Raw genomic sequence first — 12,889 nt, forward strand, 5'->3', positions numbered from 1 at the left:
TACCCTTATACATGTTTATTTGACGAATAAAATATGTATGATAACTACCGTCAACAACTCCCCCACACTTAGGATTTTACTCATCCTCGATAAAAGGTTGGATTACTCAAGACATAACGTTAGGACAAGACATCAATATAAAACCATTCCCAGTTATGCATGTACCGTGGGATTCAAAGTATCTACCATGAAACTTTGGGCGGTTGAAGAATAGAACAGCTTAAAATAGATCACCATCTTCCATTAGTCAAGTCAATTGGAGAAACAATTTAAGATTTTTTAAAACAAAACTTAGCTTACCTTCTCCTTTTGCAGTACTCTCAAAGCACTCTGTATATGTGGTATTTTTGGATCCTCACCAAGGCATTGATATTTTCCTTCTTTTTGCCTACTTCTAAAAGCTTATGTGGAACTCAGGTAGGGATGAATACGAAAACATACTTGCATTGCATATATTGTAAAGTCAAAACAAGGATCCAAGGAGAAAGATGCCATACTCTTTGATCAAGATGTGCATGTGTGTGCATATGTATATGGTGGCTAACCTAATTCTACTATGCTCCTTGAAACATATCTCTCTTGATTGAAACTTGGAAAACACTTTGTAAGGAAACATGGGCTATCTTATTCATGTCTTTTTTCTCTCTTCTTTTTTTAGGTGGGCATCTGAGTACCCATTGTTTTCAATATCTCAGACACTTGTCCATTTTTAATACTTTTTCTTTGAATAACTTTTGCATAGCCACATGCCCCTTTTCTGCAATTGGAACTTTTCAAGAAAGGCATTTGCAATAACTTGGAGGATTTATCCTATCAAACATATTTTTGTGTCTATTCCCAATGCAGGAGTAGAACATTTTTGGGTGGATAAAAAACATGGTGTTGCGTAACCCCAGTGTAGGAGCAGCAGATATATGTGGTGTGTACGTGATCTTGATCTTGGGAGCATGATAAGTTTCTCAACAAGGGTCACAAGGCTTGACCAAACTCAATACAATGACAAGTAGCATATGTAGAAGGTTTTCCTAGTCTATCATATTTGGCTCTAGTGGGATATTGCTTACCACAATGGAGAAGTGCAGCTATTCTTTTTAACTTTTTGAAATAAAATTCTCCAATAACGAGACATCAAGAATCAAGTTCTTATTATTCTACTATATCTCATTCCACAACTTAAGCAATATGGGGTCCCTAACAAAAAGTTCCCAACAGTAGGATGACTTTCCAGAAAAGTATTATGTGAGTTTACCCTTAAGTCATGACTAAAATAATCCTTCCTCGGGTTTTAAAGTTGTTTATTAATGGATTTTTAATTCAGTTCAAAACGGAAAGCGAAACATATAAAAACAGAGTGTATTGGGCTCATACCTGACCATGGACGAAGTGCGAGGCGAGGTGGCACTGTGGTGGGATAGGCGGCCCATGTAGGAGGCCGGGCGGCCCGCTCTTAGGCCTGTCTCAGTCCAACTTTGGCGAGCACGATTCTAGTCCATTGCTTTCTGAATTTTGTTATTTTTGCTATCGGATTTTGTCATATTGTCATGGTGTGTCTCCCCCACACTTGTTTTCCTATATACCTTTATGCACAACATGTGGAGACAAATGCATATCCAAAATAAATAGTGAGTAGGTAATAATACAAATTCATAATATGACTATAATAAGGCACTTTATTACACAGACACACATATTAAGCACAAACTTTTACTGACCTAAAACAAACTTCATTATTCTAACCATCTGAGCTAAACGACAAACCTAAACACATGATAATACTTAACCTAATTACTCATGCCTTATTAAAATGACTACCTAATTCTCACTTCTTCATTTTAACGACAAAATGATTTAAAGCATTAAGATCGTGTTGTAGGCTCTTGTGATAGACGTGTTCTTCATCGATCCTTTGCTCTAAGGTATAAATAACATTTCTCAGATCTTCAATCTTCTTCTCTAAGAGGGCAATGGTTGTCCTTGGATGCTTCTCAACCTCTAGAATAGGTGGTGATGTTGCCTTCCTCTTGGGAGGAACAACCTTGATCTGCTCTAGCATAGCCTGGACTCCATCAATAGTGGTATGAGGGGTGACCGACTTATATTTTGCACAAGTAACGTCTCTGAATTTATTGAGTCTTCAGTCTAGTCAGCACCTCATGATCCTTCAGCGAAAGATAGTTGATTTCCTTTGTCACCTTGAAAAGCTTCTGGGCGTCTAGCTTCAGCTCTTGTTGGAGAGGCTTTCCTTCAAGACGTAGAAGCAGCGGTGGTGGAGAGATCAACAGGCGGCGAATGGCTTGGGCGTAGTAGGATTGATTTGAGCGAATATGAGTGACCTCTAGAGGAATGGTGGTTAGTGCAAGCATGTCGGGCTTCTTGTTGAGATCGGCTCCATAGGGGATGATTTGCTTGTCGGCCATGGGAATTAGAGAGGAGGAGAGCTTGGTTGTTGTTGGAAGAAGAAAACTTTGATGGGATGGCAATGGAGGCAGATAGGGGCTTGTTTACATAGGGGGGTTCATCTTGTAGTAGGAGTCAAGATCTATCCATAAGGGGTCTCATAACAAGGAAAAAATAGATTGCGTTGAAAAACTGTGGGATTATGAAGAGAAAAGATCTAGAAAACACGAGAGAGTTGACGGGACACGAGGGCCGCTGATAGTGGGCCGAGCGGCCTTTAGGTGGGGCTAGCCAGCCCCACATGTCGGGGTCTTGGGGTGATTTTTCTCATGGTGGTTTCTAACTCCTATCAAATCCTGAAAAGTATATTTTTGTGTTACAAAATGTTACAGAGGATGGCAATGGTGTAAATTATGGTAAAATAAAAAAATCAACCTCATCCAAATCCTCCGGTGGGTTTTTAGGTTCTAAAAAGATCTTAAGACGATGGCCATTTACCTTGAAAATGTACCTTCATTATTTTGAAGTGTTACCGCTCCATGCGATGAAGTGCTTATCACCTTGAATGGTCCTTCCCATTTGCTCTGAAGTTTTCCATGCCCGAGTAATTTAACCCTAGAATTAAAAAGTAATACCTTATCTCTGGGGGTGAACTCCTTCTTCTTGATCCTCTTGTCATGCCATCTTTTTGTTCTCTCCTTGTAAATCTTGGAATTATGATATGCTTTTTCATGCCATTCATCAAGCTTAGAGAATTGCATCTTTCTGTTAGTTCATGCGGCTTCAAAGTCCATGTTCCATCGCTTGATAGCCTAGTGAACTTTGAATTCTAGCTCAATAGGTAGATGACAGGTCTTCCCATAGACCAATTGATATGGGGACATCCAAAGTGGTGTTTTATAGGTCGTTCTGTAGGCCCATAATGCATCAGGTAATCAATCTTTCCATGCAGTTCCCATCTCGTTGACCGTCTTCTACAGAATGTTCTTGATTTGTTTATTCGATGTTTCTACTTGGCTAGTTGTCTAAGGGTGATACGGAGTAGCGACATTGTGATGGATCCCATGCCTTGACAAGTAACTATGAAAATTCTTGTAAGTGAAGTGCATGCCTCCATCACTAATCACCATTCTTGGAACTCTAAATCTTAGAAATATTATCTCTTCAAACATCCTCTTGGAGTGTTTTGCATCAGCAGTTCTGCATGGCAGGCTTTAACCCACTTGGAGACATAGTCAACTACCACCAAAATGTATTTATAGTGCTTTGACTTTGGAAACAGTCCCATGTAATTGATTCCCCAGACATCGAAGAGCTCGATCTAGAGGTTGCTGGTGAGTGGCATGGCATCTCTTGAATTAATATTCTCGTGCCACTGACACGCTCCACACCTTCAGATGAAGTCCTTCGTGTCTTCATACATGGTTGGCCAAAAGAATCCACTTTGCTAGATCTTAGAATGAGTGCGGAATGCCCCATAATGTCCTCCACATGGTGATGAGTGGCATTGTTCAATAATCTTGACGCCTTCCTCTGCCGGTACACATCTTCTGAGCAAACCGACAGTAGACTCTAAAGAGGTACGGTTCATCCCATATATGGAGACAACTTTCATAGATAAGCTTCCGTTTATTCTTCCCTAGGGGTACATAACCTGCAACCATAAAGTTAATAATATTTGTGTATGAGGGGTTAGATTTGGAGACCTTGTAGAGCTTGTTGTCCCACAAAGAATAATTGATGGGTAGATCCTATGAATTCTCAAACTGCATTCTAGATAAGTGATCGGCAATAGAGTTTTCTACTCCTTTTTTATCTTTTATGTCTAAGTTAAATTCTTGGAGTACCAAAATCTATCTTATTAATCTAGGTTTAGCATCTTTCTTAGTGAGCAGGTATTTTAAAGTAGCATGATCAGTATAAACAATCATCTTAGCTTCTACTAAGTAAGATCTAAACTTATCAATAGCAAAAACAATAGCCAGGAGTTCTTTTTCAGTTGTTGCATAATTAAGTTGAGGTCCTGTCAGAGTTTTGCTAGCATAAGCAATTGCATGATGCTTTTTATCTTTAGTTTGTCCCAACACTACCCCCATAGCATAATCACTAGCATCACACAAAATTTCAAAAGATAGCGACCAATCAGGGGTTGAATGATTGGTGCAGAGATAATGCTTTCTTAAGAATGTTCAAAGATTTCAAACATGCATCATCAAATTCAAAGGGAACGTCCTTAGCCAAAAGATTAGTAAGTGGTCTAGCAATATATGAAAAATCTTTTATAAAGCAACAATAAAAACTAGCATGATCAAGAAAATTATGGATCCCTCTAATATTTACTAGGGGAGGTAACTGTTTAATTACTTCAATTTTAGCCCTATCTACCTCTATCCCTCTTTCGGACACCAAGTGTCCAAGCACTATGCCTTCTCTAACCATAAAATGACATTTCTCCCAATTAAGGACTAAGTGCTTTTCTTCACATCTTTGCAAAACCTTATCTAAATTGTCAAGATAATTATCAAAAGTTTTTCCATAAATAGAAAAGTCATCCATGAAAACTTCTATGATTTCCTCAATCATATCAGAAAATATAGACATCATGCATCTTTGAAAAGAAGCTGGAGCATTACATAATCCAAAAGACATTCTACGATAAGCATAAGTTCCATATGGACATGTAAAGGTGGTTTTGCTTTGGTCATCTGGATGGATCAGAATCTGGTGGTAGCCTGAATACCCATCAAGAAAACAAAAGAAAGAGTGGTTCGCTAGTCGCTCTAATATTTCATCAATGAAGGGCGACAGAAAGTGATCTTTCTTTATTGCCTTGTTAAGTTTTCGGTAATCTATGCACATCTACCATCTAGTGATGGTTCTTTGGGTGATTAATTCATTCTTTTTATTTTTAACAACAGTCATGCCTCCCTTTTTAGGCACAACTTGAACAGGGCTTACCCACTCACTATGTGGCATAGGATAGGTAATCTCAGAGTGCAAAAGTTTTAAACCTCTTTCTTAACAACATCTCTCATCGCATTATTAAGTCAACGCTGGGGCTCCCTAGAAGGTATATAGTTAGGATCTATAGGGATGCGATGGGTGCAAAGAGCAGGGCTAATTCCCTTAAGGTCTTAGAGCGAGTAGCCAAAGGCAGAACAATGCTTTTCTAAGACAATTAGCAGGTGTAGGGATTCTTCCTGAGAGAGTTTATCACTTATGATCACAGGAGAATCCTAATCATTATTAAGAAAAGCATATCTAAGACTAGAAGGTAGGGATTTAAGCTCAATGGTGGGCTTTGGTGGTTCCAACAATTCATCTAGAGGTTCGGATTCCATCAGATTTTTATCTTCTTCCTCGATGAAGAATTGGGCATCATCTTCAAAGTTGGGTTCAATCAAATAATCAAGAGATGCAACCTTAACTTCTTCCATTAGGTCTTCATCAGGAATTGGCTCACTCTCAGTATTTAGAGAATGAGTAATGGGTATAGAAAGTTTAAAGTTTTTCCTAAGTCTTATTTTCAACTTCCCCGTTTGGCCTTCTTAGATAAGTCTTCCAATTGGTTGTCCTAGCAATAGGTCAAACTCCATAGTATCAAAGATATAAAAGCTCAAATGAACTCTAGTGCTATTGACATGGATAGGGAGGACATATAAAATTCCCAAACTCGGGAGAATGTGTCCTGAAAGACCTTTCAATAACTTTGTTGTGGGGGTTAATGGCATGTGCTCTAATAAATCAAGAGCAAAAGATGCAGACATGATATTAATACCCACAACTAGATTGTAAAGAGCATCGAAAGGAGCTTGATTAATTTGGCAACGAATGGATATAGAAGGTGAATCTAAATGAATCACATCAGAGGAAAGCTCTAATTCTTCTATCCATTCATTGCTAATAATAGACACTAGCTCTTTCATAGTCTTTTTAAGAAAAGCTTCCATAGAATGATCTAAAGGTTCATTATTCAATGATTTCCTAGACTTCTGGGGTCTCCTCATGGTATGGTAATTTGAAGTGTTTCCATATTCATCAAAAAGTTCATCCTCGAATTCCAGCATAAAATCCAAAATCAGAGCTTCCTCCTATTCTGGTGGTTCAGGATTTGAGACAACTGAAGTTGGTGATGGGTCTAGTAAAGATTCAGGTTTAGCTATCTAGGATTCTTCCTCTAATGGTTTGTCTTCTTCTTCCTCAGAGATGTTCTCTAAAATTTTTGTAAGAATGCTTCCCCCACATTTGCAGAGACATGCAAGAACGAGCCTCCTGAGGTCGTATTAAGAAGTATTGAGGATTCCCTACCAAGACCCATATAAAAGTGTTGAAGGAGAATAGGGTCTTGAATGGCAAGGTCAGGACTAGTATTGATAAGAGTATTAAAGCATTCCCATACCGTGCCTAGAGATTCTTTTTTCTTTTGTTTAAAAGATAGAACCTTTGAACAAAGTTTGACTACCCTAGAGATGGGAAAGAATTGCAAGAAAAAGCTAGAACATAGGGCTTCCCAATCTCCTTGTCTACTCCCTATAGTGAGATTGTACCAACGTTTAGCCTTTCCCATCAAAGAGAAAGGGAAAAGCTTCCATCGTAAGGTTTCGTCTGACATGCCCGCAATGTGAAGTCATGCACAGGTCGGCTCAAACTCATTTAGGTGGGAATAGGGGTTTCATCATATTCGCCTGAAAAGGGTTGATCCTGAACCATATTAAATAACACGTGCGCAGTTCATAGCCAGGTGTTAGGATAGGCTTTGAAGACTCTTTTGGCTATAGTCTTGCGCTCATGGGTGCTCCATATTGGTAAATAGGGGTGGATTCTAGATCCATGGTAAAAAAGAATAAAAGAATAAAAGAAAAGATAAAAGTATAATACAAGGATAAGCTAGACTCGAAGTTAACTCAGCAACCATTCCCCGACAACGATGCCAGAAATGCCTGTTGGTATAAATTAATGCACACAGATTAATCTGCAAGCGCGCACATATTATACCGTTGTAGCACTTCATCGAGAGTAACCCAGTTTTATATCAAACCCAAAGGAATAGAGGTGAGAATAACCTAATCTAACTTATCCCAACTTCATAATCAAGGATAGAAAATAGGAGCGTAGAGGAGTCTACTCAGGTATTCTAGTTCTAACTTCGGTAAGCTTTGTTTTCTATTGTTCAATTCTGGGGATAATACAAGAGAAAACACAGACAGAATATATTTCATATAGCAATACTGTCCTGCTAGTCCTACTAATAGGAGGTGGACTACAGAGGATTCAACGAGGCTATAAGTATCACCCTCGTGAGTTACCACCGATCCAGAAAATAGGGTACATCTACGAGTAATCGAGTCTAAGCACCACGCTTACACTATGAATACTACTTTAACCTAGGAGCTACAAGGATTAAAGTACTCAAAAGAGAGTCGTAAACCTAAAGAATAATATGAACAAGATGCTTACTTAAATTAGAAGTCGATTACCAGAGCAATCTCATAAGCAAGCTCAAGAAGAATTGATTCCGCCAGGTACAAGCCATAGAGAGACCACCGATAGGCCGAGACTCCTCCATAACTCTTCCCTCACACTCTATCTCTCTATTTCTAGAACTTGACTAGATCCTATGGAGGACTAATCATCTCTTGATTGTTGGCTCTAATCATGGTGGATATATGAATTAGGATTTCTAGCTTCTTAGCTCTTAGGATCAAATGAGCATTACCTCTAGGGGGTGCAGGCTAGATTATATAGCCTGGGGGTCCAACGTGAGGCCTTGGATCAAACTGACTTAAACAACGGCCTAGATGCATCCTCAAAGGCGTTGGGAAATCGACATAGCGATGAGGCTGACAGGTGGGACCACAAGGGGCTGAGCGGCCTGACAGTGGGGCACGGGGGCCCCACATGTTAGCCACTTAGGCTCTGCTTTGGTGATGTGGCTTCTCGGTCCTTCTAGAGTCTTCCCACATAGGTACCTGAAAGCTCTAGTTTAGTTTTGGTGAATTGATGAAACCCTAAGTGCTAACCTAGTTTATCAAGTGATCATGAGATAGGTAGCACACTTCAAGTGGAGAAGCCAATAAAGATCATAGCATGACAATGGTGATGGCATGGTGATGATCAAGGGCTTAAACTTGAAAAGAAGAAAGAGAAAAATAAAAAGCTCAAGGGAAAGGTATAATTTGTAGGAGCTATTTTATTTTGGTGATCAAGACACTTAGAGAGTGTGATCATATTTAGGATTGATAGCCGTACTATTAAGAGGAGTAAAACTCGTATCAGAATACGGTTATCAAAGTGCCACTAGATGCTCTAACTCATTGCATATGCATTTAGGATCTAATGGAATGCTAACACCCTTGAAAATGTTTGTGAAAATATGCTAACACATGTGCACAAGGTGATACACTTGGTGGTTGACACATTTGAGCAAGGGTGGAGAAGTTAGAAGTGAAATGGAGTTGGTCGCAATAATGTTGGTGTCGGTCAACTAACCAGACAGTGGGTTGCTCTGCTACCGGATGCTGAAGGGCTGCGTCCGGTCGTATTGTCGGTCGGCACAGTAATTAGGGCTAAGCACCGGACACTAGGCTATGTCTGGTCAGGCTTGACCGGACGCGTTTGGTCAGCAAAAACTTGTTTTGGACCCTTACTGTAAATGATCGGACGCTGAGGGTTCAGCGTCCAGTCAACTCTGTTGGAGCGTCCGGTCAACATGTCGACTGTTGAGATCAAATGTTCACCGTTGAACGCAGGAGACATGTGGCCACCATCAGACGACCGGACGCTGAGGAGCAGCGTCCGGTCAGTTGGACCAGAGCGTCCGATCACCCCACACTGTACCCAGTGAAGGGGTACAACGACTCTATTTCATGGGGGCTTCTATTTAAGCCCCATGGCTAGTTCAAGCTCACTCTCTTGGCCATTTGCATTGACATAGTAACCTTGTGAGCTTAGCCAAAACCCTTCCACTCATCTCCATCATTGATTCATCATCATAGTGAGATTAGGAGTGATCCAAGTGCATTGCTTGAGTGATTGCATCTAGAGGCACTTGGTGTTTGTGTTTCGCTACGAATTTCGCTTGTTACTCTTGGTGGTTGCCGCCACCTAGATAGCTTGGAGCAGTGAGGATCATCGAGCGGAGGGTGGTGATTGTCTCCAGCTCTGATCATGGTGATTATGAGGGGTTCTTGACCTTTCCCCGGTGGAGCACCAAAAGATACTCTAGTGGATTGCTCATGGCTTGTGTGATCCTCATCTTGTGTTGGTTGTGTGGCACCCTATTAAGGGTTTGGCGTGTGAAGCCAATTAGCGCATGAACCTCCAAGTGAGTGAATCACCACAACAAGGAGTAGCTTGCCGGCAAGCAAGTGAACCTCGGTAAAAAATTATTGTGTTCATCATTTGATTCCAAGGTGATTGGTCTACATTGTAATTCTCTCTTGTGATTGATTGGCTCCTTCCTCTACACGACGGTATAACCTTCTTGATCACTCTCTTTACATTACCGCAAACTAGTTGTCAAGCTCTTTAGTGTAACTAGTTGTGAGAGCTTGTTTGCTTGATTGGTGTTGCTCTTTAGTTAGACTTTGGGAGCACACTAACATAGGGTAGTGTCTTTGCTATTGTGTGGATAGACACTGTCTAAACTAGAATTGTAGTAGGTGGCTTGCATTTTAAGTAGGCTAGCACAACATTTGCTTCGCCTCATAATTGTCTAACCATTTTGTTAAGTGTTGTTGTAGAATTTTTTATTAGGCTATTCACCCCCCCTCTAGCCATTAGGACCTTTCAAGTGGTATTAGAGCTGAGGTCACTGTTATTTAAGGCTTAACAACCTTCGGTGTTAAAATGGGTCAAATCAACAATACCAAGAAGCCACCCCAATTTGATGGCTCAAATTATCCCTATTAGAAGGCTAAGATGACAACATATATGAAGTCAATCAATAGGAAGATTTGGAAGGTGGTAGAAACAAAAATTGAGATAGAAGATGAAGAGGCTCCCATCGCCGCCGAAGAATTGCTACTCCAAAATAATGGCATTGCTCTTAGTGCCATCCATGATGCTTTGGATGAGAGAATATTTGAGCAAATCAAGAACATTGAGAGAGCTCATGAGGCATAGAAGAAATTGGAAGAATCATTTGAGGGCACCAAGGCAATCAAGGGTGCAAAGGCATACATTCTCAAGGATAAATTTACTAGTTTCAAGATGAAGGAAGATGATAGTGTGTCGAATATGTTCCATAGGATGGAAGTGATAGTAAATGATCTCAAGGCACTTGGTGAGAAGATAGAGGATAAGGAATTCTCAAATAAGTTCTTGAGATGCTTACCCTTAAGATTTGGTACATTGGTCACTATTCTAGTGAGGTTCGGTTTCGATACAATGACACCAAATCAAATCTTGGGAGATATCATGACCGATGATGCTTATAGAGATGATGATGAGAAGGAAGAAAAGAGGGAGAAGAAAGAAGAAAATAAGGATGACAAGAAGAAAAGCATGGCATTCGAAGCCACATCATCCAAGGGAAAAGCCAAGCAAGAAACATCAAGTGAAGATGATGATTCATGGGATGATGATGATGATGATGAGAAGATGTCTCTATTTGGCAAGAGATTTGGCAAGTTCATGGTGAAGAAGGGCTACCATGCTAGAAGAAAGAAGTCTTCATCCAAGAACAAAGAAGAGTCAAGAAGGTGCTTCAAGTGTAGAAGCAAAGATCATCTTGTTGCTCAATGCCCATACAATAGCGACAATGATGATGACAACAAGAAGAACAAGAAGAAGGATAAGAAGGAAATGAAAGAGAAGAAGGACAAGATGGTCTTCAAGGAGAAGAAGGGTGGTTCATATGTAGTCACTTGGGATAGTGATGCTTCCTCAAGTGATGATGATGATGATAGTGATGATCACAAGATCACCAAGAAGAAGGTTCTTGCAAGCATTGCTATCAATGAGAAGCCTTATCTCTTTGAATCTTCATCATGCTTCATGGCTAAGGCCACTAAAGTACAATCTTGTGATGATGAAAGTGATGAAGAACATGTTGATGATAATGAACATGAAAATAAAAATGATAGTGATAGTGATGATGATGAACCTACTAAGGATGAATTATTTGACATGCTAGAAGATGCTAAAGAATACTTTGACATTAAGAGAAGGGAATGCAAGAGCTTGAATAAGGAGGTAAAAGCCCTTAAGCAAGCCCTTGATGAGCTCAAAGCAACTCATGAGAAGCTAGAGGAAGCCCATGAGAAGCTTGGCAAGGCTCACAAAAAGCTTGAAAAGGCTCATTCCACTTTGCTTAATGAACAAGATAAAAAGAAGCATGTTGAAACTTGTGATGTAGGTTTAACTTGTGATATAATTGATGAATCACTATCTATGCCTATCATTGTTGGTCCTACTAACCCTTCTTGTAGCACTTCCACTTCTATCTCATCTAGTAGTGATGGTCTCACTTGTGATGCCTCACTAGTGGTTGAGAATGTGAGCCTCAAGAAGGAGGTCACTAAGCTCACTCACACCTTAGCTAAGGCTTACGGTGGTGAGGACCGCTTGCTTATGTGCTTGGGTAGCTAAAGCGTTTCTCTCTACAAAGAGGGATTGGGCTATACTCCCAAGAAAGGCAAGGCAGCCTTTGCTCCTCACAAAACTAGTTTTGTGAAGAACAATGGTCGGTTTTGCACTAGTTGCAAGCAAGTTGGTTATAAAGAGCATAAATGCACCAACTAGAGCAAAAATGCTAATGTATCATTCCTCAAGCTTGATTCATGCTATATTCTTACTAAGGGTACAAATGGTGTGAAGGCTAAGTTTATTGGTAAACCATGGATGGGCTCAAAGAAGAAAGTCATTTGGGTACCAAAGAGCTTAGTGACTAACCTTCAAGGACCCAAGCAAGTTTGGGTACCTAAAAAGAATTGATCTTCTTTTGTAGGTCAATTACAAAGCTAGATGAAGGCATTGGGTTCTTGATAGTGGGTGCACTCAACACATGACCGGTGATGCAAGAATGTTCAACTCAATCAACACCAATGGCAATAATGGTTATGATAGTATCACATTTGGTGATAATGGAAAAGGCAAGGTCAAAGGGCTTGGTAAGATTGCAATATGAAATGACATGAGCATATCTAATGTGTTGCTAGTAGAGAGCTTGAACTTTAATTTGCTATCCGTGGCATAATTGTGTGATCTTGGATTCAAATGCATATTTAGGGTAGATGATGTAGAAATCATAAGTGTAGATGGCTCTAACTTGATCTTCAAAGGCTTTAGATATAAGAATATATACTTGGTTGATTTCAATGCTAGTGAAGCTAGATTATCTACATGCTTGTTCACTAAGTCTAGCATGGGTTGGTTATGGCATAGAAGGTTTGGTCATGTTGGAATGAAATAATTGAATAGATTGGTTAAGCATAACTTAGTTAACAGCTTGAAAGATATTGTGTTCGAAAAGGATAAGCTTTGTAGCTCT

Source organism: Miscanthus floridulus, chromosome 1 (assembly GCF_019320115.1).
Source record: "Miscanthus floridulus cultivar M001 chromosome 1, ASM1932011v1, whole genome shotgun sequence".
Classification (NCBI taxonomy): Eukaryota; Viridiplantae; Streptophyta; class Magnoliopsida; order Poales; family Poaceae; genus Miscanthus; species Miscanthus floridulus.